Below are 25,113 nucleotides of genomic sequence, written 5' to 3'. Positions count from 1 at the left end.
TTGTTCCCTGAAAGTGATCTTGGTGCAATCATAGGTGTCCTTAGATTCCATAAAAGTGGGTAGAAATATAAGCTTGTAACTTACTTCAACATTATTCTAATATCCACATCACTCTCAAGCTGGACTGGACTGGATCTACCCAAGTTATAAGAACAATCAGATTAAAAAGAGAAAAGATATTTTGCATTCAGAGACTAAGAAGTAATTGTTCCCCAGCTGTAGGCAACTGCCTAGGTTGCGTTCTACTTGGGCAAGTGTTACACTGCTGGAAGAAAAGCAGCTAGCAGCTGGCAGGCCTTCTGGGCCTCATTAATGCCAAATTTCTGTTGAGTATACCAGTTTGCCAGCATTCTTGCCTATTCCTTTTTTTTTTTAAGGTATGTGGGGGAAGATGCTAGAATGATAACAGATGGGATCCAGAGACCCATGCAGGAGCACGTGTGGGCCCCAGGCAGGCCCCAGGCTGGCATGACATACCACTGGAGGACTAAGCTCAGGAATTTGTGTATTCATGGGCATGGGGGCTGTGGATTGCTCAGAGAAAAGACTCTGTGGATGTGTGAGAGGAAGGATTACTGAGGGAAAATGTGACAGGTGAGGAGTGACTTCTGGGGGACTTCTACCAACCAGGCTACTACAGTTGCAGATAAATGAGGTGTCTGAGACTAGCTGGTCTGGAAGAGGGAAACTGGAGGACCTTTCAGGGCCAAATCAATACACTCACCCATGTGGGAGACCTGAGCTTTACTTGTTGATATCAACCACCATCTATGTTCACACAAAATCAATGCCTAGGGGACCTGCCTAGAAGACTCAACCAAAGTACCTGCCAATGAGTGTTGCGGCAGGGGAGAAAAGGAATAACACCCACCAAAACCAAAGGCAAATCTGGAGAACATCCCAGTAAAGCAACAAAAGACTGAACAATGGAGAACCCATTGCTAAAATGATTTATATCAGATACTACAGATTTTGACATGCAAAATATATTAAAAGTGAGAAGGACACCACATAATGATCAAAGGATCCATTCAGCAGGAAGAGATGCTCTTACTAATTTCTTACAGTGTTTTCTTTCTTCTAATTTTACTTGGTTTTTCTCTTGCTTTTCTCTGCTAGTCTGGCTAAAATTTTGTTTCGCTCATCTTCTTAAAAAATGGCTCTTTCTTGCTACAATTTGTTTTTAGTTTCAATTCATTTATTTCTGCGGAAATTTTTATCATTTCTTGCTTCCTGTTCATTTTTCTTTTTACTAAGTCATTAATATCCCTTAGATTATTTGAGATATTTCTATTTTTTGTAAGCACCTGATGTTATAAATGTCCTTTGTTCTTACTACATATCATGGATTTTGATATTTTTGTTTTTATTTTCAGTGTTTAAATTTTTTTTTCTTATTATTTTCTTCACTGAGTCCACACAGTAGCATTGGTTGCTTCAAGAAGGTTTTTGATTTTCTTTTTCATTTCTTCAGTGACACATTGGTCATTCAGTAGCATGTTATTTAACTTCATGCTGTTGTAAATCTTCTATTTTTTTTCCTGTTGTTGATTTTGTTTTATGGCTTTTCATTCAAGCAAATGTATGGTAACTGTGTAATGGAGATTATCATATCCAGATGTGAAGATACAATGTAGTATGCATTTCTACTTCCAAATCAAAGATGGATTCCCAATGAAACTGCTGAATGTGTCATGACAATAGAATGCTGGGTTCTGTCACTGTCCATGCCTACACTTAATAGCAGAATGATGGACTTATGACTGACTCTGATGGACTACGCTTTTATAACTACATAGGGAAAATCAGTGGTGGGGGGGATTTACTGAGAGGAGAAGGGAAATCACAAAGCCTATGGAACTGAATCACTAATAAAAATTTTTAAATAATTAAAGTAAAAAGAATATGTTCACATGGTGAACGAAATTTTCAATCAGCATTTTAATTCCTTTTCACAACCACCGCATAATAGTTACAGACCTAGAAATTAACAGGCTAAGACATTAGTAAAGATAAACATGCCTTATTTTATGCTATGAGACAAATCTTGCATAGTTCCAAGTCTTGTTTCACCTTTACTTCTTAAATCTAATACTTAAGTATCCAATACTTAAATATATATGTTTTTCTCTATCTGTGCCCAAGAGTTTTCCACATTCTGAGTTCATATTTTTGTTCAAGTTCCATAGACCAGAATGTCAACTTGTTTAGTGTTAGCCTAGTTATCATCCTAATGGTAAGGATCCCTTTTCTAAGCTAAAAAACCCACAGATGTGTGTGAGAGCCAGATGCAATGCAGAATGGACCAGGATAGATCACAGCACATGCTGGTACATGCAAAAACAGGCTAGGGGCAGGCCTGTTGGGGTTTACACCAACTCGGCCACAACACCCATTGGTGTGCATGGACTAGGCCTGTGGCAGGCTGTGTTGGGCTAGGCTGCAATGACCATCAGTTTTCATGAGTGATGGGGCTAGGTGTAAAATTAATCTGTCTGCATCGACCAGTATCTGCACTGGTTCATGCAGATGACAGACTACACCTGACCCTGTACTGACTGGCACACATAAGAGTCAAGTTTGAACTCTTCCCAGGCAAGATTTCTTAGGTGACTCCCAAACCATACCACTCGACTCAAACCTTGACCACAGGGAAAATCACAAGATGTGTAGTGCATGGATTGGGATTTGGCCTCCTCAGTTGCTGATGCCTATGTAGTGAACAGTACGCACAGTTGCACCTGGAGGACATGACAGCCAGTTCACCTAGGCCAGGAGGAGATTTGGAGTGCCTCATCAGAGGATGGAGAATGAAAAAGGTTGGATAATTCTCCTGGCCAAGCTTTTCAACATGCTCCTGTGCTTGTGGATGCAATAAGGAGGACTTGGCCAGCCAATAGACCTTAGAAAGATCTTCTCAACCCTGGTGTAATGAAGCAAGTGATGTCACATAACTAACAAAATCACTCAAGTTAACACCCTCAGTACACTCCTCCCCACTGCAGGGTCTCTAAGGTACCACCAAATGACCATCCTCCCATCCCCAGGTAGGATGCTAATGTAGTTTGAGAGCAAGAAAAAGACTCCTTCCCATCCCCCTACTACAAATATAGGAGGAAAAAATTGAAACATTTGTCCCACCAGACCTTGCTCGTGTGGGTCTCCCCACCCTAATCGAAGGCCCACATCAGCATGCATCCCTCTCAACATTGTAAACAATGTCAAAAATAAACATGTTTTTAAAGAATGAAGAAAAAAAACAGTAGAGCAGAGCTTGCAAGAATAAATACTAAACTGGTATTATTTGATAAATGACCTAAAAAGAGTGTGCAAAAAAGAAATTAAAATTTTAGATGCACAGTGAGATACTTAGAAACCTAAAAGAATTTTTAAAAATCTAAACTATATTTAAAAGATGGCACCCTGTAAGATAAAAGTGTCAGTCCAGAAAAGAACCTGGGAGCAGACTCAATATTTCTCTCTACAAAAAAGGAAATCAAAGTTAAAGATATGATCAAGGAGGATCATTTGAAATAAAGCAGAACACATCATGTTCTCTTGTACAAAATTACTCCATGTGTCACCCATGTAACACTGTGCATCTCACTGACACCATATTTCAAAAAATAGCAAATTGGAGAGAGTACCCCTAAAGGTAACTGAAGTGATTGGGGAGATGAACAGGATAATAAATGAAGAAAACTGATTCCAGTCAGGAAAAACAAAACCTGAAAGGAGATTTGAGTTAAACTGTTTCTCAGGATGAAAAAGAGGATCCAAGTCAGCTGCATCTCGGAAGAATAGTTACTGGTTTTTTTCTAAGATAAAAGCATTTATTTCTGATGCTGGCAGGAGTGTATTTTAGGCAAATCCAGGCCTACATTTCCTTGACTCCTTCCTTTTATACCTAATCCACCATGATTTCGCCCTTCCTGAATTCATTACAGTAGTTTATCCACTCCACTCACTTTCTCCCAACAGGCAAGGCCTTGCTGAAATTTTTATTCCTAAAATGTTGTTTTTCCCAGTTGTAAAGATCACCTCTTGAACTGAGAAAATTTATGTTTTCTTTGCTGTGCCATATATCAATAATCATCATAATATTACTTCACCTTGTTAACATTACAAACAGGTGAATCTATTATATACAACAGCAAAACTGAGAAGTGGTTTTTGGCATAAAATAAGCAATTTGGAGACAAAGAAAAAAATATCACTTAGTAAGTGGTAAAACACCATTGGAGTTGAAAGAGCAAAATCACAACTAATGTAAAAGAAAGTTTGAAATAGGCAAATGACAATTTTAACACTGAAAAATGTTACACATGTACTTCTCTATACTTAAAAAAAAAGCTATGTCAGAAAAACTCAGCTGCATGCTCTCTGACAGAGACTAATCGATCAACCTTTCAGATATGCAAAAGGACAGAAATTAATAAACAGTTGGTTGGCATAGTTTCTATGCTAGGTGTTCCCAAAAGATCCAGGTGTTAGAGACTTGGGTTAAAAAAGCAGTGCTATTTTACAACAAAAGGGGGAAAATGGCTTGATGAGATTCTTGCTTCACACACAACTCTTCAGGAATGCTCCGAATGCACCAAGGGAAGCTGGGCTGTACTCCGAGGCTCGCTCTCCAGCATGGATTCTGTGGTGCAGGGTAAAAGTTGAACTCTGGGTGAAGGTCTTGCCACACTTAGTATACTTATACATTTGTAAAATTATTTCAGATATGTGTGCCCATCGGGTGGGGGAACCTCAACAAATTAAAAAAACAAAATTGTCCCTAAGAATCCTTCCACTTAAAAAAAAAAGTAGTGCTGGTTGGAGAGAGTGGAACATTGAAGAGACAGGGCTAGTGAGAGGTCCTTAGGCAACTGAGTGTTCTCTCAGAAGGAATTTTCATGTGCCAGCTCAAGCTCTTATGAGAGGGTAGTGATAAAAGCATTACTTGGGCTCCATGCAGTCTCTGTATATATAGCTAGCCACGGGAACCTTTCTCTGAAAGTATACCACAATTACCACTGCTCTTAGGCATATATATACCCAGCAACAGACCATCCACTTCATCTAGAACATGAAATTCCAAAGCTGTCGGCTAAATAAATATTTTATCTTAATAAGGTTAGGTTGCCTCAAGTAATTCATCATAGTGGCAAACACTGACTAGTAAATTGATCTAAGATAAAATGGCTTTGTCATTGTGCCCTGTCTACAATTGCTCAACCTCAGTAACTACAATACTTACTCATGCTTCAGCCAATCCAAGTTATATACATGCTGCTTGAACCAATACTCCATGTCCTTCCCTCTGTTTCCATAAAACTTCTTGTCCTTGAATTATCCCACTGAAAAAAAATTTCTAAGGAAATACACTACTCCACCTATCAGTGAATATTCATTCTCATGGAAACATCTATATACACTGCTAAATCCCAAAGTGTTTTGAGAGTGAAGTAATTGCTCTTAATCTTTCCCCAGATTATAGGTTTTCAAAAATTAAACAGAGTAATACTAATGACTAGAATATGCAGACTTGGGAATAGAGAAAGAAGCAGTTTGTGTGTACTGAGTGTGTATGTGTTGTAGAGGCTTTTAAGTAGGTGAACAGCACATTTTAATTCATATATCCATATACTTTTCCAGTAAATCCCAATAGTGAAACTAAATGAAAAACTTTAATTCTAACAAAAAAATACCCTTTCACCATCTCATTATTTAATTTTCTTTCACCTCAGTCCCCAAGATCTTTAGAAATTCACAAATTTCCTCACTGCAAACACTATTTGCCTCCAGAGATTTGTGTGTCTTTTGTTGCCTTTACTTATATTCATACTCACAGAAAACTAGAGAAAATTATATTTAAATTAGGATTCAGAGCATTAAAAACAAAGGCAGAATAAATGATCATCAGTACTGAAAATCAATGTCTTACACATGCATGACCAAAAAATTCCATTGAACAAAACAAAAACACGCTATCCCATAAACACTGACTCACTAACCTAAGAAAACACAAACACTGGTAAGAAAGAAGATTGCAAGTAAGAATCCTCATTTTTGCCCTTCCTCTTGCCTCAAGATAATTTGCATAGAACAGAATAAACAAAAGACAGTGACTCAAAACAGAATAAACTAAAAAGAAGAGGGGCTTTCAGATGCCTAGCTCTATCAGTATATTCTAAGAGGGACAATAGAAAAACAATGAATTTGGACACTTCCATAGATTTAAGAGTCTGGACCCAAAAAATGAGAGTTATTATGAAAACATTTCTGCTAGAAGCTCAATTTTTCGAAGCAAGCTTGGTGGCCAAGTCTGGAGACATGACACTAGTGTCATAAAATTGTAGAATACTTGGAAGGCAGTATGTTGCACTGGAGATCACTACACTGGTTTGGCAGACCTGACTATTTTTATTAGGAAATATTTCCATTGCAACAGCAAACGGAATATTAAAGAGATTGGATCCAATTTTCAGGATGTTTATGATTAATATATTTCATGACATTTCCTGTGACAGAGAATTGTGAACTACATCTCTGTGTGCAATATGTATATAGATATGTGAACTGAAACCAATAAAATGTATTTCTGCCGACCAAAAGCAAATCTGTATGCACAACACCAACTCTGTGGTACAGCAATGTGGAAAGACAAAGCCAAAAGCTCATTAAGCCTAATGGTGCTGATGATCACATCAATTCCTCTTATTTACTCACTAAATTTCTTCCAGAAGGTTGGGGGAAAAAAGAGAAAAGGGAAGAATATGAGACAATAAAATATAGGGTATGTTATATAACAGTTCTGTTTTTTTCATATTATACTATATCTACGACTGTGAATGTGGAAAAAAGGGGGAAAGACAAAGACACAAAGACAAAATGTGTGAAAATACCAATCCTGACATAACTAACATTCACACTCACATATGTACGTATGATACTATGGAAAAGCAGTGACAGACACACATCAAGTATTTGAAGGTCACCATTATATGCTAGCTAAAACATCATGTGGAATTAAATTGAATTTATAAATCCAATGCAAAACAAATACAATTGGTGATACTGATTATTTTATTTCAGTCACTATTAGAAGAAACTTGGGTATTACAAAGATTTATTATGGAAAAACTGAATATGTAAAATGTCTATCTGAGGCATCTTTATGTTTTCACACTGGCCTTAGAGACTACCGTGTAGATTTATGCTTAAGTTGTGACTTAGCTTCTCTAACCCTGTGCCTTTCCTGCTATGTAAAGACATGAAACCAGGATGGTGAAAGTGTAGCACTGTATTCATGTCCATGACACTGCGTGACCCTAAAATGCAGGGTGATGAGCTAACATCACCATGAGACAAAAACAGAAGAGCAAGGAAAAGTTCAAACTGGATACGAGTGTTTGTGTAAGATAAACAGAGCAAAGATTAAAAAAAAAAATACTGAGCAAAAAAAAATGGTTTCTCATATGAGGAACAATGCTTCTTTGTTTTCCTGGAACCATCTTTATGATACCTTGACAGAATGAACTGGTTCAAATTTCTGCTAGCTAATGAAATAACCAAGAGTGGCTCCAGAAAATATACATGAATCAAGCTACTCCACGAAATGCAAAGCAGAGGAAACATCATTTATGGGGAAGCACAAATAAGCTGCCATTGTCACAATCACAAGTGAACAATCTTCGCTCTCTGAAGAGGCAAGAGTTGAGGCATTATGTTTAACCCCTTGCTATTTCTCAGAACAAGGATGGAATTATAAACCAAAGTCTCTTCTCTAGCGACCCTGGGCGCAGCAGCAGATTCCTTGGCACACTGTGTGTCTGTGTATTCTTACACAACAGTTGTGTATTCATAGAAAGCAGGAAACTCATCACAACCAGGCAAGAGGCTTTGTCTCACCGTGTCAGATTTTGACTAAATCAATGGATACAATTTACATTGTCTGTGAGTTCTGGATATTATGTTTGAAACTTAATGAAATTAATGATTTCTTACCTCTTGGGGAAGAATGTATTTACTTTGCCTGGTTTAGATCAGAGCTAACGGGCATCATGCTTAGGAAAATAACAAGTACTTTCTGTACATTTTCACAAGATTTTCTTTCAAATAAATGTGCTTATGGAATTTGCCATGTTAGTATTATGTCCTTTTCCATCCTTCATCTACTCACAGCATGCTGAAAAGATTTGAAAAATAATAACCAAGTACTATTAGCACAGTTCTATTGATCCAGTGTTCGCTCCATAATAAAACTAGCAAATTCTTTTCTCCTCATGAAACCAAATATCTGCCTTTGTATCACTTCCAATTTAGGATTAGCAAATGGAGGTATTCTCCCTTCAAACTTCAATTATGTGACATGGCCCGACTCTCAACTTTCTGAACTACAGAATCTATTTCACAGTCCAAAGTAGCCTCAGCCAGAGCAACCCTTATCAGGCATAATTAGAATGTTTTTTAACTCCTGTGGAAAGTAAGTTGCACCCTGGAGGACACAGCATTTGCTTTCTACCACCATTCCACCTCTTTCAACAGCCTTTTATTTTTATAACAAACATCATTTACAATAAATATCCCAAACAAACCCCCATAAAGTTCACCCTCATGCCTAAGTTTCTGAATGCCCTGAATATCTTAAAATGATACATTTTACAGTCATCACAAATTCCCTATTTCTCTCATTAACTACATTCCCAACTATGACACTCAGTATTCTGAGCTCAGAAAACTCAAGGCACTATCCAGCATTCATTAGTCTCCTCTACCTCCACTCTGACTTCCTGTTCTCAGAGACCATGATGACAACCAGAGATTCAAAGCACTATTGTCAACATTTTTCCTTCCACTTCATCTCACTTTCATATTCATAGACACTTTCCTCCTATTTTAAAGGAAGGGAAGTGCAACATAGAATGTGTATTTGAATCAAGGCCCTACCACTTACTAGCTGAGGGATCATAGGTGAATTGTGGTTTAAGTGGGTTTGTGTGAGAAGTGAAAAAAGCAGAGTATTATGTACTAAAAACTTCAATAAAATTTGAAAGTAAGTCAGCAGTTGAGAAAGAGATAACACTTAAAGGGAAACCATTATAGGCCAAGGAAGGCCTTGAGATCCCTTCATGAAACAGTATTTGAACATCATTCACTGAGTTTCAAGTTTGGCCAGATAATGCATGGTACCTAATAGGGCCCACAACAATCTGAGAGTGAACAATTCAATAAGAATGAGAAGATAATTTGTGTGTGAGATACTCTCAACAGGTCCCTTTTCTTTTACCCATACAGAAAAGAATCTGGATGTAACTAATGGCGCCATGCTGCCAGGTTAGTAAAGACTGGGAGAAATACCTAATCAGATAAAAGTGCTTCCAGGTTAAAGGATCATGGGGTTTGTATGGGGATACACAAGCAAATACTGGTTAAAGAGAAAATGCTAGAACAAAGCGAAAAGTTGGTGACTCAGATAAACTAGTGAAGAGACTATAGAGTGTTAAGTGTGAGAAAGGGCTAAAGAAAAAAAATACATGGGCCTAGTTGTATGTCAAAATTCTGAAGCTGCACTTGCATATATATCTATGTTTATATGTGTGTGAATATATATGTTCGTGTATATATATGAATATATATATATATGAATGATGTGGTTTATATGTAGAATGTAAATTGTTTTATGAGAAACCAACATGCATTCCTATGTTCATAGCAGCACAATCAGTAATTGCAAAAACATGGAAGCAGCCAAAATGCCCATCAGCAGACGATTGGATAAGAAAGCTATGGTTCATCTACTCCATGGAATACTACTCAGCTATTTAAAAAACAAAATGCAGTTCTTTGTGGCCAAATGGGCCAAACTGGAAACCATAATGCTAAGGGAAATGAGCCAATCCCAAAAGGTTAAATACCACATGTTTGCCTTAATTTAAGATATGATGTTATGTATAACATGTTATGTATGCTATATGTTGTGTATAAACTAAAATTGAAATGTCAATGAGGTGGTCACAGAAGGTGGTTAAGAACTAGCATTTATTTTTAACATATTGACTACTCATTACTATGTCAATTAATTCCATAATGATGTAAATTTTTACTGATGGTATGTTGGAGCTTTTAATTGATCAGGATGATACTCTGCTGGCTCTGTCTTCAAACCAGAGAGGGTATACCTAAGAAGCCATTGAACTTGACTGGACAATAAGATGCTGGACTCTACATTTGGTATATGCTTGCAATGAGGGAATCTCAACTGAACTTGAACTGTGGTTATGTAACAAGGTGGAGGAACCCACCATGGTGGGAGGATTTGGGGAGGGGTGGGGAGAACCCAAGTACCTATGAAACTGTGACACATAATACAATGTAATTAATGAATAAAAAAAAGAGAGAGAAAAAAAAGAATTAGGAAATAATTCATCCCCTTTCCTAAACCAGCTTTTGCTATAACCACAGACCTGGAAATAGCACAAGATTTATACTAACTTATAGTCATCAACATGTACTTTTTATTCAACAAAAGAAAGTTTTCAAACATGAAGTCCCAAATACTTACTGATTACATGATTCTTCTGAAACAGGATTTGGAGGATGTTTACAATGAGTATTAAATGATCCCTTACACAATATGCTTGAAACTCATATTAGAACTTCAAACAATATGGGCAAATCTATACAAATGGCTACTTATCAATCCTCAGGGCAAAGAAGTTCCCCATGATAATGTTTTGGCAGTATAAAGAACAATTTATTTCATAATCCCCATGTTTAACAACAAATGATTTTTTTTCCATGATGGTGCCTGAAGCCTATTAACTGTCAGTGACACCACTAGGATTAATCTGACACTGACTTAAGAAACAATCACACGGAATGTTTTACGAACATCCTGTTACAACATATGTTTCAAGAAGTAATAGTAACTGCAAATTTCGCACCATATGAAATTCACATTATCCATGGTGGTTGCCAAGGCTCCAGTGAGTTAACATTATAGTGACTAGCCTGGAGTCACAAATTCTAAGCAATCTTGAGGATTGGTGTGACAGCCAGTTCCCAAGAAAACTCCAGTGATACTCACCTCTTGATACTCACACCTATGTGCATACCCTCCTACACTAGATCATGTCTGGCCCACATGATCAACAGAATACTGGAAAATATACGTGCCGTATCTCCAAGTCTAGGTCACAAAAACAGGGTGTCTGCCAGGTCGTTCTTGGATTGCTCATTGTGGAAGCCAGCCTCATTGTCATGGAAATAATCCAACAGTCCTGTAGCAAAGCTCTGGCAGGAAAGAACCAAGGCCACCCACAAACAGAAAAGACTTGGAATCTGTATGAATGAACCACCTGGAAGGCAGATCCCTGGCTCCAGTCAAGTCTACAACTGACAGGAGCCAAGTTGGCACCTCAAATTAACGTCATGAGAGATACCTCAGCTATAACTGCTTGGTTACCTACAAAAACTGTGAAAAGGATGGAAAATGCTTATTGCTATTTTATAGCAATTTGATGCACAGTAATAGATAGCTTCTTCAAGGGATTTTTATCCTATTCACACTGACAACCACATAGACTGAGGCAGTTTCCCCCATGTCTCTGCAGTAGCCCAAGTGCATGTTTCCTTTGCTGTGCATCACCTGCTTCATAAGTGTTGACTTACTTGCCCCTCTCTAGACCGCAGGCATCTTTGAAGACAGGCAGCATATTTCAGCAAAGAGAATGTTCAGATACTGCTTAGGTATACAACAAATGGGTAGCAAATATGAGAGCAACTGATGGCTGCTACATAATGACTCTGTCAAACTGAGAATGTAAAAACAATGAATAATACATGCAACAGCCACTGCATGCCAGGGAAGGCAGAGCTATTGACAAACCAGTAATAATAACAAGTAAAACCAAACACCTCAGGCTGGTTACAAGTTTAGGAATAGTCTCGCAACAGGAATAACCTTTTGAGAAGCAGTTACAAATGTTAATCCAAGTAAAGAATTAATTCAAACTCTGTGGGAAAGTACCTCGCACTAAACATGAGCTTACCATAAAAAATACTTTTTAAGCAAAGGAAATTAGTTTAACCCCAGATAGCTTTGAAGATCCACTTCAGATAACAATACTGTTAAAGCACAGCACTCTAAAATGAGGCATAATATTCTGTTTATATTTTGCACAAAATAATGAGTTTATGAGCAGCAACGACAATCTCTCAGGAAGGCAACTGCTTATGGTAACAGTGGTAATGTCAGGTGTTTGTCTATGGTTTGTTCTACAAACTCAGAAACAGCCCTGATACAGAGGAGATACATAAGAAAAAAAAACAATGTGAGGAATGATTCAAACAATCCAGAAATGTTTTCTATTTCCTTCACTAGGCTCTTTCCATATAATTGCAATGAAATCACAGCCAGCCTTCAGAACAACCACCAGCCTGAGTCCACGGATGTCATCACTGTCATCTACACATTTGACCACACACCTGTCTGAACAGTCCTCCTGATAACAACCTGTCACAATTCTGTTAAAATTGCACCTTTTTTGTAAATGTTAAGAGATCCATGATTTACAATAGGTGAAAACAGAGCCTATACCTCTCAAAATCTTCCTTATTTCCAAAGGCCTACATGAAACCTGCAGACTGGAAAGGTAGGCTTAGAGATGTCACCTCAGCATCCAACATCCAACCCTACGCACTCAGGACAGATGCATCTGATACTGGGAAACCCAGGGCCACCTTGGAGCCTAGGATAGCACTTGTCTCAGTATTGGATGTGTGAAAAGCAAGATATTCATGAGCAGACATTCTTAAGTTTATTACACTATCTCTGAAGCCCTTGTGGGAACCCATACTGGTAAATCATCAAATCTGGATTTCCTTGTGGCTTTAATTGCCAATCACTAAGGGAACCCTGTTCATTCCTTCTGATGGCACATAGACTCTCCAGGATTTTTTTAAAAATTAATGAATGTTTTTCTATCGTTCAGAATAATTGTAATGTTAAAAATCATAAATATTGAACATGCTCATTTAATTTCCAAGCCCATGATCATCCTGTTGTGCCACATTCTCATTCATTTCCCCCTGAGAATTGTACTAAAAAACATTTCATCTTATATTCTATTCTAAAGAGAAGAACTTTTATCTAAGGATTTCAAAGCATGTTATAACAGAGATTAAGTGACTTGTTGAAGATTACCCAACAAATCAGTAGATTAGGTCCAAATTACCTAACTCTAAACTGCACTTTTCTCTGGGATTTGTTATGTCACCACTAGATGAATTATATGATATAATAATAGGTCAAAGAGTCATTCTTATCCATTCTTAATAAAAGAATAATCACACACAATCTGGTATCTTTCACTAAACACAAACAAACCAGAAAGATTCTTTTGTTTTTCCTTAGGGAATAAAAAGAGGAAATAGAATCTGTCTAAAATTACAGAAGATCAAACAACACCTTCCATCACACAAAATTGGCAAAAATAAGTTACCACAGAAAAGCAAATCTTTAACATAAAATCTGATCTAATTCGATCTACTTTCTTCCTGCTGAGAGAGTTTCTACATTTGAGTTCACTGATAGCCACAGATACAACTGTTCAGTGCTCTCAGTCTGATGCCCAGCAAATTTGATAGTTGCTGGATTAACACGCAGCTAAGGGATTTAATTTTAAATTGATATCAACAGAGGCAGGCATTGTGGCATCCTATCTGAAAGTCTTGGCTACTCTACTTTTGCTACAACTTCCTGTTGATGTACCTGGGAAGTATCGGAAGATGACCCAAGAAATTGGTTTCCTGTCAGCCACATATGATACCCAGATAGAATTCCAGACCTTGGGGCTGCAGCCTGATCAAGTGCAGGCAACTGAAAAGTGCTGAAAAGTGAACCAAGGATCTCTCTCTTTCTCTCTTTCTCTCTCTCTCTCTCTCTCTCTCTCTCTCTCACCCTTCCCTGTTTCTCAAGTATATTTAAACAGACATTTAAAAAGAAAAAATATAACAGAAATTTCTATCAAGAAATCCTGGAATCAGATTATCAGATTTTAAACATACGTCTATTTCTCACTTCTGAAAAGGAATTTCCCACTTATTATATATAAATTTCTGCAAAATAAAATCTTTTAGCATAAACTATATTTCAACTTTGAAAATGTGAAGTTGGCCTTATTCTGAATTGGTAACTGTTCCAGATTTTAGACGGAAATCTTCAAAACATGTTCTCTAACAAAGAGCAGTATAGAGCCAAGCTGATTACAAAAATCTGGATCATCTAGCAAAATTGAGTCCCAAAGAACAGACTGCAACTCTGAACATCTGGAAAAAAAAAAAAAGGCATTCTAGCCATCCCTGGAATTTAAGCTTTCAAATCAATCTATCCAAAAAGAACCAAGTTTATACAATTAGTCAAAATGACATGACAAAGCGCAACAATAGACTAGATAGCTCTAGAACAAGATAAATGTCCACAATCTGTAAGCTCTGAACTCTCAGATTCAGTTAACAATGCATGCTTGGGCCCGGCATCGTGGCCTAGCGGCTAAAATCCTCGCCTTGAACGCCCTGGGATCCCATATGGGCGCCGGTTCTAATCCCGGCAGCTCCACTTCCCATCCAGCTCCCTGCTTGTGGCCTGGGAAACCAGTCGAGGACGGCCCAAAGCTTTGGGACCCTGCACTCATGTGGGAGACCTGGAGGAGGATCCAGGTTCCCAGCATCGGATCGGCACGCACTAGCCGTTGCGCTCACTTGGGGAGTGAATCATCAGATGGAGGATCTTCCTCTCTGTCTCTCCTTCTCTCTGTATATCTGACTTTGTAATAAAGTAAATAAATCTTTAAAAAAAAATGCATGCCAATTCATGAGAAAAAAAAAGGATAAAAAGTATTCATGTGGAATGTCATTCTTATTGACAGTAAATGCAACCAAGGCTTTTTCCAGATACTTCTGAGGGTTTGGGGCAAATTCCAACAGGATTATGAAAAATTTGCTACATTATTGTCACATTAAATTAGCAGTAACTAATGAACTTGGTTCCCTAAAGTCCTGAAGTACACGTTATAAATAGTAGTTCAAAATGTGACAGAATTGAAATGAAAAGGCTAAATAGAAAACGTGATGATATCTTGACAGATTATTGCAACCAGTTCTTACAACACTAATGAAAACACTCAGGAATTCAAGAGAAATGTCTAGTTCTCAACCAGAATGATGTAAGTCCCTGAGTTTTTACAGATTGAGCTACCCAAACTAGAGGAGATTCACAAAACTAAGTTTTCCCTTGAACCTGTTCTACAATATATTTAAAAACAAAACAGCAAAAATCTGTTAGGATGATATGTTTCATCTATAAACTAATGCTCTTTGTCTTAGAATTTATTTATTAGAAAGCCAGAGGACAGCAAGAGAAACAGAGTGAGAGATCTTTCATCTACTCCCAATGTGGCCCCAATAGCTAGATACAGATCAGTGTGATCAAGTGCCTGAAACTCATTCCAAAGCCTTGCACATGAACAAGGACCCAACTACTTGGGATACCTTGCACTGCATTCCCAGGCACAGCAGCAGGAAGCTAGATTGGAAACAGAACAGCAGAGAACAGAACAAGCACTCCAGCATGGGATGCCAGCATCCTAATCAGTGGACTATTCCACTCTATAGCACTGACCTTTAATGCTTCAATTTTCATATTTTTATATTTGTATCCATTATTTTGCTCATATACAAAATTATCCCCCCCAAAATTGACCCACTTAAAATAGAAAAAACTTTTTTTCTTATGATGCTGTGGGTTTATAGGTTGATTGAGCAGTTCTTCTGTTTTATACCAGTTTACCTGATTCACAGAATTGTGTTGGCAGACTTGCTGGTCTACAGAGATTAGCGAGCTACAGCAGCTCATATCTTTCCACATGGTCTCTCATCTTCTCCTGGAATATCTGTGGTTTCCTTTCACAACCATCTCATAATCCCAAGGAATGACAAGACTGGTTAAGCTTCAGCAAGTAAGTCCTCTCAAGGCTCTGACACTGTCATATCAATCAAAGTCATAAAATTAAGGTCAGATTCAATAGCAGAAAAAAAACAGACACCACCACAAATATATTTATGACTTTCTTTTTCCCTAACTAACCATAAGATCTCCCACTTTCAGTTAAGTACCAGCTGCCTTTTTTAGGATTTGAGGTATGGGAAATCTTTCTTGTTCCAATGTTAATGTCTGCTCCTTTCAAATATAAATGGACGCTCTAATCTTTCTTTCTGCTATGGTAATCTTCAAAGTATCCAACCCTTGATCTTTCCTTCCCACCCCCCCCCCCAGTAAGTAAGAACAGCAGCTAACCCTGTAATAGGAATGCTAAAGATTAATGTAAAAGCAAACAGAACCACTCTGTATCCCTTTATTTATACTTCAAACTAAAATTTAAGAATTATATAGAAATTTCCAATTTTCTTTATGCCCCCCTGGATGTGACTAAGGCATAGCTCTGGTCTTCAGGGAGAAAATGATATTAAATGATACTAGCTGTTGAAATTAATAGGACAGAATGATTTTTAAATCTGCAAATCTGCAGTGAGTAATTTATTTTTATGTTAAGTAATAAAAACAATGGGGTCTTCCTCAAAATTATATAACATCCTCTCAGTATGGAAAACAGAGGCAGTCCAATCCTTTTTACAAAACTATTTAGAGGTAATAATTCAGGAGCTACTGCCAAACATAATTCAGCTTGCTCTGCTAACATTATTAGCGTAATAAAAGTCTAGTTTTCAGAAAGAACATCTCACGTGAAAGCACCCATTTTGTTTCACACAATCTGATTAAGAACACTTCATCATATGTAAGTGGAAAGAGAGTTTCATTACCATCTTAATAGCAATTAAATAACCACTGACATCATGGGTAGGAAATGTCTTTCATCACAATTTCAGATTTCTTGAAATAGCAGGAAACATGATTTTGTTATTCTAGTGTTAATACAGCCTGAGTGTGTAATGGTCCTGCACAAGTAAAAACAGAGCAAGAGCTTTAACGACGATCACCATCACTTTTCTGTTTAAAGCAAAATGAACAATATGCATTTGATCAAAACCCAATTAGACCTGTAAGGCATCTTTTTCTTGTCAGTGAAACCATTTTCACTCCATCATAGAATTGGTTATTCCAACTTAATAACACAGTCAGCAGTGGTATTTAAGGTAGATTATGCATATGAAGTAAGGATAATCTATACATTCTTACCCTGATATCTTAAGATATCACATTTCTTGCTTTTGCCTTTAACACATCCCCAAACTTTTTCTTTAATTTGGTCAATACATAATATGAAATGTTTTTACCTTAAAATGAAATGTTTTTACCTTAAAAACCCAAAATGCAAAATAACATATAATTTTGTGATATTTCATTTAACTCAATAATTGTTTCCATATTTTTTGGCTCTCTCTGGCCAGTGTCAAATTGTTTTGATTATTAGCCGCTGAAAATGAGGAACTTTTTTTCCCTCTACACTGCGGTTCAGCTTTCACTTAATAGCAGTTATTTCCTCCGTTATCACAGATTGCAAGCACTACTTAACCATTTAATTCATGTGCTTCGAATTTTTACTTTACTGCAAAGTAAGCCCATGCGGAAGTCTATCTCTACTCCCAAAAGAAACTTGATCCATTTGAAACCATGATGTCCTTCAAACTGTAAAGAAAGAGAGACCACCACAGTTGCAAAAATATTATGTATTCTCATGCTCTCAAAACTATAAAAAATCTACAGAGAAGTAAGTACCTGGGATATTTTAATTACCCTTTTTAAACTGCAGCAGGGTAAATACATTTCTGCCAACTTTGTAAAAACTTACTTTCCCCCCCAAAAAATCAAATAAGTAGAATATGGGAGTGAATGTTTGTTGCAGCAGCTTCTCTCACTCCTTGGGTTATGCATATCCAATAACAGAACGTTTCATGACAATCACAGCTACTCCACTTGCGATCCAGCATCTTGTTCATGCACATTATGGGAGGCAGCAGACAATGGCTCAAGTACTTTGGGAACTGACCATGTATGTGAAAGACCAAGCTGGAGTTCCAGCTCCTGACTTAGCCCTGGCCCAGACCTGTTTATCACAGGTATTTGGGGAGAGAACAATTTGATGGAAGAGCTCTCTGTGCATATCATTACCTTTCAAATGAAATGGAGTAAATGATTTTAAGGCAGAAACATTTAACTTTTTTTACTTTCACTTACATATTTATTTGCATTTGGTTTTGTTCTAAAACTTTAGAGCAAATACCATAGAAAATATCTATCTCATAAGTTTCAAACTCAGATGTAACAAGAGGAAAGTTATTCAAAATTCTACAAAAGTCAAAAAAGGGTATAATTGACAAAGTTTCTAGGTGTAAGAAGGAAAATGGCCCAGAAATGAAATCTCATCTGGATCTAAACTTGACTCTCCAGTGATCTATGACAGAATCAATTTTGTATACATCTACCGCTAGCAATTAACCTTTACCCCTTTCTTCCTTCCCTCACCTCAAGAGCTAATAACATTTAAAATCAATTTTAAGCAAAGACTCAAAGGAAATTACCACACTGATCCTATCTCTTGATTAAATCACCCCAGTCACGTGTACATAAAGACCTTAAAAGGATCTAAGACCAGGTAACTCACTTTTAGAAAACTCCATTCTGATACTAAAACCTGACTGCTAAAAGGCACTGCTGAACAGTTCATTCCTTCACTGGCCTTACTCCATAACAAACTTTTTAGTATTTTTGCTGCTTTCAAAGCAACAGCATTTTTGCCACATGGGTAATTCTGATTGTTTTCCAAAGCAGGTCTAAATCTCTGGTATCAGTCCTGCCATCCGTCAGAATTCCAGAGTACATTTTACCCTGGGACTGTCTCAGGGCCAGAGAAGTCAACCAATACCTATGGCACTCAGAATGCCACTTACAAATCAGAAAAGCTTGACATGAATTATAAATACCAGAAAATAGGCATGGAACATCCAACTCGGAGGAACATCCCATCAAGAAACAAAACAAAGGGAGTAGGAAGAAAACTGTAGGTCCTTACTAGCATTCTAAGATTCAAACTACTATATTTGCATAATTTATAGGTGTCAAGGTACAATGTCACTTGGTTATTTATTTCAAGTTTTAATTCCACTTGGAACTAAATACTGAATGAATTCCACTGTTATCTGCTTATCATGGAAAATAGAGTAAAATGAGACCATAAAAAGTTTCACCCCTTTCCACCTATCTTATTTCAAGTAAAAAAAAAAAAAAAAGAAAAGAAACACTATGATGGGGAAAATTAGTGAGAAAGAAAGATTTAAAAAACAAATAGCTTTTGATATGTGAAGAATTAAGAAGACTGTAAAGCACCAAGTGACCCCTGAAGAGACTTGTGTAAAAATTAAATCATTCAAGTTAGAGAAAACCATGTTTCAATTTTTTTCCAAACTCAGGAATTCTAGAATTATTTTTAGATGGGAGTATCTTCATTCTTTCCCAATGTTTGTGTGTACTTTGAAAGGGAAGTTAAATATCGCAATTTTTTCAATGCTGCTTTACAAAATGTTTTGGTCTAAAGAGTTCAATTTACTGAACATGCCCTGAAAAGTATGTGTTTTCCCCACTTTCCTGAGCATAATTTGGTGTGTGTGTGTGAGGAACTGGAAGGGATTATAAGAAAACCACAAGACACAGTTCTCTTCTGGCTATTATTATTTGGCAAAAGAACCTGTGCCTGAAACATTTATTTCCAAAAAGTTCAAAACACATCTTGTGTGCACTACGTAATTATCATATTATGTATTATATTTTTTTACCTACTTGAGGGAAATTTGCTCTTCTAGTTTGGTTCCCAGATGGCAAGATTCCCTAGGCCTATTCTGTATGTATGTTCGTAAGTATCTGCTAAAGCACACATGCGCCATTTGTGACTGTCTTCCAAACAAGACCTCAACTGTTTCTCAAGTGGGACAAGTCAAAAATCATATTATTTGGTCCTCAGTAGGTTGGTATTCATATTCAAACTTCTGTCTTTAATATTCACATAAACAGCCAGTTTCATGCAGCCTGCCTTATTGAGCTACGTGGCAATACTACCATCTAGTGGACCTCACCTATCCTTTGTTACGCATACTGCAACCTAATCCTAATAAAGTCCCCATTTGTTGGAATAAGCAGCCTTCTCTCAAGAATCTCATTTCTGAAAATATCCCTTCCTTGTGACAACTGCCAGTTTGCAGTCTGTCCAGAACTGCAACACTAGATTCCCTTTTTAGGAAGTTAACTGTCAAAGATGGTAACCTTGTTTCCTACAGTATACCAAACCTGAGGGAGGGAAGGATATTTCATACAGTTTTCTCTAATTTTCCCTATCTACTGAGAGGCATTAAATGCAAAAGTACAAGCAAACATTAAAAAGTTTATGGAGAATGGTATTAAAGTTTATTTTCTATGCAAGAAGTTTTTTTTAGTTTGGGCCTGGCACAATGGCTCAGTAGCTAAATCCTAGATTTGCAAGTACTAGGATCCCACATGGGTTTCAGTTCATATTCCGACTACTCCACTTCCCATCTAGCTCCCCACTTGTGTCCTAAGAGAACAGTAGAAGATGGCCCAAAACCTTAGGACCCTGGCCCAGCATGGAATTCCTGGAAGAAGGTCCTGGCTCCTAGCTTTGGATCAACTTATCGTTAATAATTGCAGCTCTTTGGGGAGTAACCAAAAATGGAAGATCTTTCTCTCTGTCTTCCCTTCTCTCTGTAAATCTGCCTTTCCAATAAAAAATTTTAAATCTTCAAAAAAAAAAAGAAATTTTTTCAGTCTATGCATTACTTTTTCATAATATATACTTAATTAACTTTTTGAAGATGCCTTGAATGCAGAAAAAGTTTTACCAAAATAAGTTTATGCTTTCATTTCTCTTTCAATGGGCTTTTTGAAGTATTAGCATATGGTTATACTCAGAATAAGAGTATAACATAAATATTAATAGTGATTATCTCTATAGGATACAAATGAAAGTGAAGGCAGTGGTATTTTTCTTGGTTTTTCAGGTTTTCTGCATTGAATAAGTACTTTTGAAATCAGACAAATAAATGCTTACCTTTATTTTACACTCACATACTGGTGAAACAGAGTGAGTCACATAAACCATTTTCAAAGCTAGCAATGAGCAATACTCTTTCCTTACACAGAAGGGGAAGCTGAGATTCAGAGAGCCTAAGTGACTTCCATATAAGGAACTGTGATGTGATAACTTGACAGGGTTGCAGGGTGCTCAAATAGGTGGCTCAACATTATTCCCTTTTGCCCATCAGGGTGTTTAAGGAAGATTTGAATGACTAAACTGAGAAAACAGGCCTGCTCTGACGAAAGTAGACAAAGCACCCATCATCCAATCTGTTGAAGGCCTGGATAGAACCAAAAAAACCACGGGAGGTTGAATCTATTCTAACTGCTGAGCAGGGGCAGTCTTCTGCCCTCCATGCTCCTACATTCAGATTTTCAGATCCAGACCAGATTCTATACCTCATAGGCTCTCTGGCATGTAGAACTTCAACTATACAATTGGCCTTCCTGGGTCTTGATAATGCAAAGATCAATTCACAGGCCTTCTAAGCTTCCATGACCATGTGAACCAATATGCTTTAATATGTATGTTAGATGATAGATTGACAGAGGAACACATGAATAAGTGGCAGAAAATCATTTGGCCCTGTCTCTGTGGAGAATCCTAGTAGCTAATGTGACTAGCCACTGGCAGAGTCCCAGTTTTATTGGCTTCGTTTCAAGATATATGTCACAATATCTCCACCTCTTTTCTAATTAGATTTCTTATGCATCCTCTTATATTGCACTTATCCAACCCTTAGTGTGATTTCCTTGTAAATAAACTCAGGTATTTTGAATGCGGGTGAGACAACAACCAGGAACAACGAATGTCAATCATGATGTCAAACACAAATGGCATGAACAGAGCCTGAAATGATGACAAATCAGCCATTCTAACCCTTTTTTCACTTGGGAAAACTCCTAAGAAATTCTCTTCTGTTTCTGACTCTCTTTTGGCCTATTTGCAGATAAGCAAGCTGTAAAATAAAAGCACAATTGACCAAATAAGTATTGCAATCACTTCTATTTATTTTCAGTAATGAAAAATATATTTCAACCTAGTCTTTCATAATGTTTTCACTTGTTGAACACTTCATGCATCCTGTTTTATAAATATCTCTAATTCTCACTAAAAAATTTATAATTGTTAGTAGCCTTTGCATTACAAAAAAAAAAGAATTGTTGTATGTCTAAGTAACATACACGAAGACATCCCACACTTCCTCCATGATTATTTTTGTTCTAAGTGCTAACAAGTTACACCTAGGATATATCTAGGATTATCCAGGTCACTAAACCATTTCACAGTAGTTTGCTGGCTGACAACATTACAATTACCTTCCTCTACAGAAAGAAAAACATACACATAAAAATGAATTCAATGCTTCCTCTTCTAAAAGCTGAGTCTATTCAAGGATACAACAAGATGGCCATATTAGGTGGGTTTTAGGACAGGTGTCTCATGCCCAGATCACAGAAGCCAGCCACCACATGCACGTGGTGAGCTATGCCCAGGTCCAGGCCTGCCTGGGCTCTAGGGGCTGCTCCCTTCCAGGTGAGTACAATGACCGAGGGGGTACGTCTCCGGGCCTGGGCTAGGTAGGCCCACCCGCCGCTCTCATTGGCCGGCAGGCGGAGCCTGGTGCCAAATGGCGCACTGGCCATTGGCCGCAGAGCTCTGGGGTTTTGGTTCTTTGAATTGTTGCTTATGTAGCTCCAGGTTGAACCCACTGTGCTTTTGTGAGGTGAATATATCCTAAAGATTTCCAATGACAGTTAATTTTCCTTTAAAGAAAGTGTTATCACTTAGCAATGCTGAGCACCGAAAACCAGTTCATGCAGAAGCTAAGGCTTGGGGCTTGTCCAGCAGGATCATATCCTATTACCTGATATGAAGATGGATCAGCAGACGGGTCACATTTGGCAAGGCCATGACATTAACTAGCACTCAAGAACCATACCCAGGTATAGATTCTGTGGGGGATGTGTGGGCCAAACCCTGTGGAAATTCTAGCCCCACTGGTTAGTTCAAGAGTTCGGGTGGTGATGGATTAAGCTAGGTGTGACCAAGGAGCTTGCCATCAATCACAGGTAAAGGAACCCAAAACAGTCTGGACTGGTCAAGGCAGCAGCACCCGAATGTGCACCCTCAATAGGGTGTGGGTGGGCTGGGCTGAAACATTCACCAGCTCATATAAGGCCAAATGGAGGGCCAGACATCGCCAGAACCTGGCCTAAAACCTAATGGCATGTATGAGAAGTGGGTCTGGGAGTAGATCAAGCAGAGAAACCTGGGCAACTCCTCTGGTGAGTCATAGCCCCCGCTGGTGAACATGTGGTCCAGACCTGGGGGTCAGACAAGCTGGGCAAAGCAGCTACAGTGGCTCGTCAATGTATGAAATGGCAATGGAACGGGCACACCGGGCAGGACTGAGCAAACCTTAGCCCATAAATAAAATTAGAAACCAGGATGGAGCACAGATCATGCCAAGATAGGCTCTTACACCTACTGGTCTACGTGAGTCACATACGCTAAGCCACAGTGTCTAAGGCAGAGGCTGGGACAAGAGAGGGGCTGAGCCAAGCTGAGTCAGAGCAACCACTGGCATGCTGAACACTGGCTGGGAACAGGCCCAGTAGGGAGCTAAGGGGACACCCTAGCTGGGTGGAGGTTCCCACTAAGGGGCACACAAGCTGGAATGGGGACTGCGTTCTCATCAGGAAACAGTTGTAGTCTTCCTTGGCACAAGTGTGGACTGAGACAGACCCCAACACCATCTGGTGTTCTGGAGGACCAGGGTAGATGTGGGACAGACTAGGTTAGGTCTCAACCCCTACTGAACCATTTGTGAGCCATGTATGTGGGTATGGACAAGCCATGGCTAGGCTGAAACATCCAACAGTAAGAACCAGCTTGGGTTAAAGGCCAGTCAGGAAAAGCCACTGTTCCTGCTAGGACAGGAGATAAACTGAGTAGGGCTGGCTCATGGACCCCCTGGTATGCGCAAAATCTGGCATTGTTAGGGATTCCGATGGAGGAGCCTAGGCAACTCCTCTGGCAGGAAACAGACCCTGCAGGTAGGCGCAAGAAGCATGAAAAGAAACAGCCCAGAAGAGGTCATGGAAAGTTTCTCACTGGCATATATCTGGCATGGGTCTGGGGAAGACCAGGCTGAATCAGTTCATGTCATCCACTGGCAAATCCGAGCACCAGAACAGAGTGTGGGTCGGGCCAGGTTCAGTTGCGACAAAAACCAGTGCACAATACAGAATGCCAAGGTGAGGTTGCCTCTGCCAGATGTGACTGCAGTGCCCAACCAGCACACGTGAGAACCAGGAAGGGAGGGGGCAGAACCAGCAGGGGGAATAATGGGGGTTCCCTTGCTGGATGGCTGCTCCCACTGGAGAGCATGAGATGGGATGGGGGCAGACCAGACAACACAGGGCTACAACACCTGTGTGCCTCAAGTGGACTAGATCAGGGAAAAGCCAGGCTGGGCTGAATGATCCCACTGGTGCAAACAAAATTAGAGTGGGTGAGGGTTTTGGGGCTTAGCCACAGCATCACCTGGAAGAAGCTGGCACTGGGAGCTAAATCTATCAAGTCAAACCACAGAACCACCTGGAGAGTGCATAATCTGGGAGTGAGAGAGACCTGGGAGGGAAATAGTGGGCTTCTCCCTCTTGGGTTACCACTACCACGGGAGGGCACAAAAACTAGGACAGGGGCTGGGGTGGCTAGACAGAGAGGCACTCAACAACATCCGTGAGGGCTGGATAGTTGAGCTGGTTAGAGGGATCTAAGCTTCAATACCCATGGACATGTATGAGAGCCGAATGGGATGTGGGACAGACAAGACTAGTCTGCTATACATACTGGCAAACCAGGGCAGGGGGCGGGCCTGGTGGGGGTTATTGTGGGTCGCTCTGACTGGGCTGCAGCTCCCACTGGTTTATGTGAGGGCCTAGTATGCTGGGCA

The sequence above is a fragment of the Ochotona princeps genome, chromosome 7 (genome assembly GCF_030435755.1).
Source record: "Ochotona princeps isolate mOchPri1 chromosome 7, mOchPri1.hap1, whole genome shotgun sequence".
Classification (NCBI taxonomy): domain Eukaryota; kingdom Metazoa; phylum Chordata; class Mammalia; order Lagomorpha; family Ochotonidae; genus Ochotona; species Ochotona princeps.
The sequence above is the reverse complement of the archived record's forward strand: the minus strand, read 5'-3'. Positions refer to the sequence as shown.